Here is a 9,649-nt window from a genome sequence, read left to right as displayed (position 1 = left end):
AAGTCTTATAGGTTGTAGAACAGCAACCACTGTTTTATTTGCTAATGCTCAAATTAAAACAGAAGAAATATAGAAGAGGACTGAGGCGACAGTAAGCATGGCCCTGATGAAGTGCTTTCAACATCACTTGCAAAGCGGCCCCTCAGAAGTTCAGACCACAGGCTGCTGAGTCCCGGGGCAAGAGCACAGACTGGAAGCCAAGACTCCTGGTGTGGTCCTCTTTGCTGCCAGGCACAGGACCGTAGGACCCTAGGCTGCCACTGACCAGGCCTCAATTGTTCTATCTGTAAAAGTAAAGAAAAGTCATTAGGATATAATATGCAGCTATATTAGTATTCAGTACATAGTATATAGTCCATAGTATATAGATATAGCTGTTGACGGAAAGCAGCATTCTTCTCAGAAAGCAGGAACTTTCTGAAGTGTCAATCAACATGGATTCCTTCACCTCAAACTCTCCATCAGCTTAGTGCCTCCCCAGACTTCCCAACCACTGTGCTCATTGAAGTGTTCACTCACCAGCACCGCGGCCACACTGCTGTAGAACTCTTACTGCAGAAATCAGGAAATACCAAGACACAAAGTATACCTCCTCCCCAATACAACTAAAAATAGTAGACTTGGGTTAGCTTTTAAGAAGGTCCTGCCTGCCCTAAATACACAGAGGGATCTCTCTGTAAGGCTATTGAAGTTGGGTTAATAAAGAAAGTGACTCTCCTGTAGGAAATAAATCCACTTATTTAGTAAGTAATGCTGATCATTGGAAAAGTTACATCCACCTCAATGACTTGAACTGTTCCCAAGAACCGTGACAGCCATAGCACTCAATCTGACATCAAGTACCTATGCACTTCTTAGGTGTCAGAAGGACCCACTTCACAGGTAAGAAGATAAAGGTAAATCCCACACTACAATCACCACGGGCACAACTTCATCATATATTTGTCCATCTTACTAGTATTTACAATTACACACAGTATGGTATAAGAGGTGGACTCATATACTTTATCTTAGAGTGGATTTGGAAAGGTTAGTAGTTGTTGTTGCTTTTAAAGGAAGAGAAAGGCCAGGTGTGATGGCTCATGCCAGCACTTTGGGAGGCTGAGGTGGGAGATCTCTTGAAGCCAGGAGTTGGAGACCAGCCGGGACAACATAGTGAGACCCTCTCTACAAAAAACGTAAAACTTAGGCATGGTGGTGTACACCTGTAGTCCTAGCTATTCAGGGGGCTTAGGTGGGACAATGGCTTGAGCCCAAGAGGTCGAGGTTGCTGTGAGCTATGATCATATCATTGCACTCCAGCCTGGGTGACAGAGAGAGACCCTGTCTCTAAAAAATAAATTAAATTAAAAACTAAAAAAAAAAAAGAAGGGAGATAGGGTGGGGGTGTGCAATGAGACTTCATTTAGTGTGTACATGAGTGCGTGTGTGTGGGTGTAGGTGAGTGCATGTGTGTCTGTGTGTCTGTGTGTGTGTGCGTGTGTGTGTGTGTGTGTGTGTGTGTGTAAAGGGAGTCAAAGAGGAGCAAAACCACAAAATTGAGTCAAAAACTGGAGGAGAGAATTCAGGAGTAGTAAAGAATGGCTTCTTAGACACCAACCCTTGTCACTGTAGTTAGCAGTAACATGTATATCGTTAATGCTGTGTCTAGATCAGAGAACTGGAAACTGAAAAGGCCTGAAGGCCACGTGAGTCTTCACACCCTGCCTCCTGCACCTGCCAGCTCCCAGAGGCATGGGCACACCATGGTTACCAGAGAGGAGTTGTTGTGGGATTTTTTGATTTTTATGGATACATAATAGTTGTACATATATATGGGGTACATGTGATATTTGGATGCGAGCATACAATGTGTAATGATCCAATCTTGGTAATTGGGATATCCATCACCTCAAATATTGATCATTTCTTTGTGTTGGGTACATTCCAAACCTACTCTTCGAGTTATTTTGAAATATAAGTAAATTACTGTTAACTATAGTCTTCCAATTGTGTGGCCGATCACTGGATCCTACTGCTTCTGTTTTTGCACCCGTTGATTGAGATGTTTACCAAAGATGAGTGGTGGTCAAGAAGGATAGCTCCCACTTTTGCTACCACTTGCCCCAGGAAGGCTTTCACTGTCCGAGGCTCCAGAGGCACATTGGAGAGGTAATGTCCAGGCCAGGCCATTCAACGAATAGAAGACAAGCAAAACAACAGACTTTATCAGCACCTTTCCTAACTCCCCTGGCCTGGGAAGCTCTGCCTCTGAGGCTCAGTGAGGCTGGATTCCCATGGAGGAAGGAGGAAGAGGAGGGAGGGAGCCACAGGGAGCCCAGGGCAGCTTGCCTGCTGCACAAGCAGCCAGGGAGAGAGTGACAACAGAGACAGATGAGCCCGGCAGCTAGGGCCTGCTCTTACACAAACTGCCTTCATCAGCAACTTGCTGCTACCATCAGTCAATCTTCTTGCAAAGGTACATTTGTACATTTCCTTTCCCAGTAACCTAATCTACCGTCTCCTTTATGCATACATGCTCTGAGGTTTTCTAGGGGATGGCACTGGAGGTGGTGTACTCACCGGGAACCAATCTACCCAGCTATGTACTACAGCTGAATTTAAATATAGGAGGATTCCTTGCATTAGACACAGTGAAAGAACACCAGCCAATCCTTCCTTCCCATCCCCTCACTTGTTTAAAAAAAAAAGAGGATCAGCAATACAAGGAATGAAATGGACTCAAAATTATATATAGGTGGATATGTAGATAGAGACAGTCTATTATTAGAAGTAATATGTAATTAATTAAGACATATACAGTTTTTCTGCAACTGTATAATTTCTAGATAATTTACCCAATTCATTTTAGTTCCAACAGAAATAGAATCAGAAGGGTTGTGGGGTGAAAGACATCTCTCTGTTTATAACCTGCCTCCAAACACACAGCACAGAACACACACACTTGCACACACACACCTCTTACTAAATGTTTTTGGAATAAGTCTGATCCTGTTAACTTGCATTTTTAAAAACACTATTTGGTGATAATATTGTCTAATAATGAAAACCTTTTTCTGTTCCCAGACTACAAAGACAGATTTTTGAAGCTGACTGAGACAGGCATATTGGCAAAAACATGAACACAACACTCATGCATACAAACACAGACCTCCACACTCCCATGCAGCCGCCCACCCAACCCCACGTGCTCCATGTGCCCAAACAGAAACAAAAAGATACAAACATGCTGACATCACCAAAAAGCCTAGGATGTGTTTCTTGCAGTGTTAACTGCTCTCTCCTGAATGTTTCCATTCTTGGAATCTTCTAGCATCCTTTGGCAGATGAAGAATTTCTGTGGGATTTCTCTGCTGACCAGGGGAAAGTAAGCATAGTTAGGCACGAAGAACTGAAATGAGAAGGGCAGGTTGACTGTGGCCCACCCTCCTCCTGTAGCCCAAATTCCCTGCAAAACACATCTGTCCTGAGCCCCATTCCCTCAGAACCCTGTGTCGACTGACTGATTGCCTACCTAAGCATGATGAAACCCCCATCTCTACTAAAAATACAAAAATTAGCCTGGCATGGTGGCATGCGCCTGTAATTCCAGCTAATCGGGAGGCTGAGACAGGAGAATCGCTTGAAGCTCGGAGGTGGAGGTTGCAGTGAGCCAAGATTGCACCACTGCACTCCAGCCTGGGCAACAAGAGTGAAACTTCATCTCAGAAAAAAAAAAAAAAGAAAAGAAAGAAAGAAGAGTTAAGAAGCTGTGCACACAAGGGCCTAATGCAGAGAGTGCTTTAATGCAAAGAAGAAATTTTCATACCAGGGATTTTAAACCATGTCAAAGGTCTTTGGGAGGAGATATTTTTGGTGGATGCTGCATTCCCTTCTGCATCTGTGGTCTCCACCATGTAACTTCACAGTGCTCCTCCCAACTTTGGGTCCTATTTTTCCACTTCTTGGCTTGGCCATGTAATTTGCTTTGGCCAATAAACCATTAATATTTCCATTTGTGCTCTTGCTCTTTGGGCACTGCCATGAGAAGGACATGTCCAAGCTAGTCTTTTCTTCCAGGAGGAAGATAAGAGATGTTAGAACAGAACTGAGGAGGCCCAGCCCCAGCTAATCCCAGAACTGCAGAGTGCTGACAATAAGTGATTGTTCTATTAAGCCACTCATTTGGGGTGTTTATTGCACAATGTTTTTTGGCATTGTCTAACTGATACAAGAGCCTTCTGGTATCTTTCATGACATACCCCAAAGGTGGAGTTAACTTTCCTACAAGCACGATCAGCCTCAAAGAGCCCACCTCCTTCCTCAGTGGCATCCCACAGTGGAAAGAGACAGCAGGTAGCCAGCAGGCCCTGGGCATCCAGAGAGAGAGGGAACTGGGGCAGGAGGATATAACACAAGACAAACTTTGCATCTATATTTCTTGCTACAACCCTTACCTATGACCCACATGTAGCCAGAATCCAGGAACCTCATGTACCCCTCTCCCCAACCTCCATTTGCATGCATGGCTCCTGGAAACCATGCAAAACTGAGTCCAGGCCAGGTGATTCACCTTTCTCACCACACCCCTCGGTGTATACCGGGAGCTGGGATCTTTCATCACTGGGTCCTGTTGTACCAGACCACACCTGCCTGTCCCTCAACACTACCCGCCTTGAGGTAGAGACAGGACTGGGACCAAGAAGAAAGAGAAGCTCAAGTTACAAAACCAAACTCTGACCTGAGATAAATCCCCTGGCCAGCCTCCCTTAGGGGCATGGTGGAGGGGAATTGAGGGGTGTGCAGAAATCCATCCAAGGTGACATCCTTGTGAAAGACACACAGTGAGTTTCCTATAGCAGCAATGGGATGCCCAGGAGAGGAGGGCCCTATGGCACCTGGAGCACCAGCCCTACCTTCCAGTCTCAGCTCTCAGAGCATGCATCTGGCCTCAAACTTTTTTTCCTCAACCCTTAGGGCCCCATCCACACACACCAGCAGGACAAGGGCAAATCTTCATCAGGGACACCGGAGACCCAAGAAGGCTTGTCTTCTCTGCTCTTTTAACTTAATTTAACAATGTGGTGGCAAAATAGGGATAAGGGAGCTAGGGGTCCATGTTGGAGGGAGGAGGAGTCATTGCCAAGCTCCTTTCAGCTGGAACCCTTCTCAGTGGGCTAACCCCAGGGGCTGGCAGGTGCAGGGAGGCTGGCTCCTTCTTTCTACCCTACCCTCCTGGGCCACCATGAAAGGGGTAGGGATTTTCTTTCTGATGACTGAAGCCAGCTTCCCACCTTTCTCAAAGGGAGGCATCCACACCAGGGGTCAGCTTGGCACAAGACAAGCGGGGGTCATTCAAAAGATCAGGGCATTATTTGAGATGGGTCAGTCAAAATTGGACTCCAGTTAGCAGAGCAAGCCCAAGAATGGAAAAAAAGTGGCATTCAAAGGGACTTCAGAGGGACTGTTTCCCCTACTTATACACTGAATGCTTGGATTCCCCCGCAAAATGCATTTGTCAAACCCCCATAGTGGCTATATTAGAAGATGAGGCCTCTAAGGAAATAACTAAGGTTCAATGAGATTATAAGGGTGGGCCCTGATCAAATAGGATCAGTGTCCCCATAAGAAGAGATATGGAAGAACTCACTCTCTCCCCGACAGGAGAAACCAGCAAGAAGGCGGCCATCCACAAGCCAGGAAGAGAGCCCTCACCAGGAACCCTATTTGCCCACACCTTGATCTTGGACATCCAGCCTTCAGAACTGTGAGAAACAAATGTCTGTTGTTTAAGCCACCCAGTCTGAGGTATTTTGTTATGACAGCCTGAACTGACTAATACACCTACACTTCCCCAAATTCCATGTTTTGCTTTTTCTTTGCACTATCTCAAGACCTGAATCCTCCAGCCCTTTGAGTTCCTTGTTTTGACCAGGCCAAAAAAACTCCAGCAGCTCCCCTATAAACTGCTTACAGAACCTTCAGAAATGGAATTTGTCCAATCTTGAATGAAAAAGGTAGAGGAAAACCTTGAAAATGAGTATGGGATTCTTAATGAGAAAACAAAGAGTGTGCTCTGACAGAAGATGTTGCAAGTTTGTCTAAAGATTGGCCAGACAGTGCATTCTAGAGCAATGAACACACCAGAGAGAAAGTTTCTTTAGAACAAATACTGGAGAGAAATAGTCAGCAGGGCCAAATCTGGCCAGAAACTCATCTGCTGTCTGTCTTGTGTGAAAAGTGTCAACTTGTCTTCAACAGGGTATGATTTGGGTCTTTCTGTATGCTCCAAGATACAAGTGTCTTTAGATGACTCAACTAAATGAAGCCTTCCCCCCACTAAAAAAAAAGATGTACTGAGTATTTACATGGCTTACAAGAGGTGGATTTTGTGTTTTAATTTACACACTAGATTTCCTAACAAGGACATAATAATATTTTATAAACCAAACCATACAAACTACTATCCACAGGCCAAGACCATTCCACTGTCAGTTTTTGCATGACCCATGAACTGAAAAATAGTTTTTCTACTTTAAGTGGTTGGGAAAAATCAAAATAATATACTTTGTGACATATATAAATTATGTGAAAGTCACATTTCACTGTCCATAAATAAAAGTTTATTGGAACATAGCCCTGTTCGTTCATTCATGCCTTGGCTATGATTGTTTTTGCACTATCATGCAGTAATTGAATAGCTATGACAGACACCAAGTATGAATAATCCTTCTCTAAGGTGAACAACTCTAGTTCACTTTGGCTCTTGCATTCTGTTAAAATAAGGTATCCCTGTATTTGTGACTCACTTCCCATCCACAGTGACTGGATAGAGTTTGGCTCCAATCTACTGGGTAAGAAGCTTGAGTGCAAAATCATTGTGTCTACCATCTTTGTAGTAAAGATCAGCCCTGCATTCCAGGCAGGGATTGGAAAGGGAGTTCCTGGATGGTCATTCACAAGAGGAATAGTTGTTAAGTGAAATGCACCACCAATGCCTGCCTTCTTGAATGTCAAGAAGAGGAGCAACATCGGTTGAAACTGTTTGGAAATTCATCATGGTAGAATGGAAAACATACCTGCTCTGTAGTCAGGCACATCTAAGTGCCTCTTCTATCACTTACTGTCTGCATGATCATAAGTCAGTCTGTCTGAGCCTCAGTTTTCTCATCCGCCAAATGAAAGTAACACCTGACTCATGGAGATGTCCTGCTGATGATATAATGAGATGAGATATGTGAACGAAGCACATCGTTTAGTAAATGCGTCATGGCAGTTTCACTGTCTTGGGTGGCATGGGAAGGTGGATGTCCAGGCTCCAGGACAGACAGAATGGGTTCAGCTCTGCAACTTACTGGTTGTATGACCTCAGGCAAGCCACCCTGCCTGTCTGTGCTGTAGTTTCTCTCTTGGTGAAATGAACATGATAATGGATCTACTCTCTAAGTTGACTGTAAGGATTTAGTGAAGTGATTAGGAAGTGGTAGGCCCAGAAAGAGTGTTCAATAAATATCAATTGTGATTATGAGCTTTCGCTGGGGTTGCGTAGATGATGCTCTGGTTAGCAGGAATACACTGGCCCTGAGTGGAGACTTTCAGCTCCCCCAACCCTGATACATCAAAACAAACTCACTTATCCAAAGGGACACTGCCCATCTTGACCACAAACCCTCAGGGTCTCCTTCAGGAGCTCAAACATTCACAAGACCTTCTTCTGGAACTAACGAATGTGCAGATGAGCAAGGCCCAATAGAACTTCCTATTCTGTCTGCTGCTTGGACCCTTGCATTTGAAGAACAAGGTCTAGGCAACTGAGCAGCTAGAGATTTACTGGTATTTAACTCACCTTCTGCCTGCCTGTGACCTTACCTAAGAGGAAATCAGAGAATATTTTGACCCTTACGCCATCAGGATCAGTTTGACTTTCCTGTACACTAAGTCATTCAGCTCTCTCTTTGTTCATGCTGTGCCACCTGCCAGAGATGTCATCCCCCTCCTTCTACTCCTGAGACAAAATGCTATTCATCTTTCAATCCCCAGCTTAAATAGTATCCTGCCCTAGAAACCTTCCCTCTGTCTTCTATAAGGCATCTCCTCCTCTCCTACAGAATTTTGTTCAGACTTTGATCCTACGGTAGTTTTCACACTGTGCTAAAGTTAAGGGAGTTTGTGTCTGTGTCCTTCAACTACTCAGTACTTCTTAAGGGCAGGGTCAATTTGTTCTTTTTTATCAATCTCAGCACCTAGCATAATGCTTGGCACATAATAAAGATGCATCAAACACTTGATGATTAAATGAACCTATGAATGAACAGAACATTTATCAGCAAGCAACTGGGAAGAATGTGAAGACGATTTTTTAAAATTCAGTATGACCAAACATCTCTTGGATACCACACAGGGACCAATGTGGTTTTAACATGTTTCCTTGAAACCTTATGCCTTCCAGATGGGTGTGTTGGCTGTTTGGTTTTTGCTTCAGGTCCTCATTATCAGCTGCCCAAATCACCTGGCACTTCCAGCTTAGACCTGGAGCATTTCCCCATCATGCTCCTGTTAATGTAAATGATCTGTCATCTTGACCAGCAAGGTTAAAGCAAGGTACCTGCTAAAAGAAGGATATGAAGAGCCACAGAGTAGCATGGAGAGTTCAAGTACAATTGTTTTATATGAGAGCTCATGTTCACCTTGTGTCGGGCACTTGGGCTAACAGTTACCGATTAAAGGAGACAGTACCATAAATTTTGCTAGCTTTTAAACTCCTGGTATGCCTCCCACTCCCCACCCACTTTGATCTTAAAAACTTACCTAGACCTCTGAGAAAGTGGACTCCTTTGCACTTCTTTTGCCACACAGCACACACTGTGTTGGGTGTTCTTTCTGATTCTGCCAACTGCTTCCCTAATAAGGTTCATTTGCAGACAGCCGCCTGGGTCCACCCCAAAGGTAATGGGGTTTTGTTTTTGTTTTTGTTTTGCATTTCCTATCTCGAGGACAGAAAAAAAAAAAAAAAAGCAACATAGCTGCAGTGTGCCTCTGGGCCAGAAGGGGGAGGCTGAAGGAAGTGGATTCCCGTAGGTCTGCAAAAAAAAGTACATTATGGGGGGAGGAGTCGGTGAGGGGAGAGGGGGTGGTTAGAAATGCAAAGCGGAGAAGAAAGAGAGGTGGTGAAATCAAAATAATTATAATAAAATAATAATTGCAGCTATCATTTTAGTGTACTCAATGCTTTACATACGTGGCTGCATTTAATCCTCACAACAACTCCAGGAGGTAGGTATTAATATCCCCATTTTTCAGATGAGGAAATCAAAATGACAAAAAGGAAACCCTTCAAACTTCCAATTTGTACACTAATTTTCAGGCAGTTGGATTGCTGGGCTATAACCAAGTCAGTTCATAAGTAAATACTGGCGGCTTGAGTTTTTTTTTTAATTTTATTTTTAATGTTCACTATTCCGGGCCCCAGGTCAGTAACCGAATATGTGGGAAGCCTTTAAAAATACCAATGAGAGCATTTGAAATAGCACAGCTGAAAACCACTACTTTTCACACTGGGCTCCATTCAGAGTTCAAGGTTGGACATTTCTCTCCCACACAAATTCAACAGAACAAGAAACCACAAGAATTGAGTGTTTTCCAAGTCTAAACCGGGGAATATGAACTTCAG

The sequence above is a fragment of the Macaca nemestrina genome, chromosome 8 (genome assembly GCF_043159975.1).
Source record: "Macaca nemestrina isolate mMacNem1 chromosome 8, mMacNem.hap1, whole genome shotgun sequence".
NCBI lineage: Eukaryota > Metazoa > Chordata > Mammalia > Primates > Cercopithecidae > Macaca > Macaca nemestrina.
The sequence above is the reverse complement of the archived record's forward strand: the minus strand, read 5'-3'. Positions refer to the sequence as shown.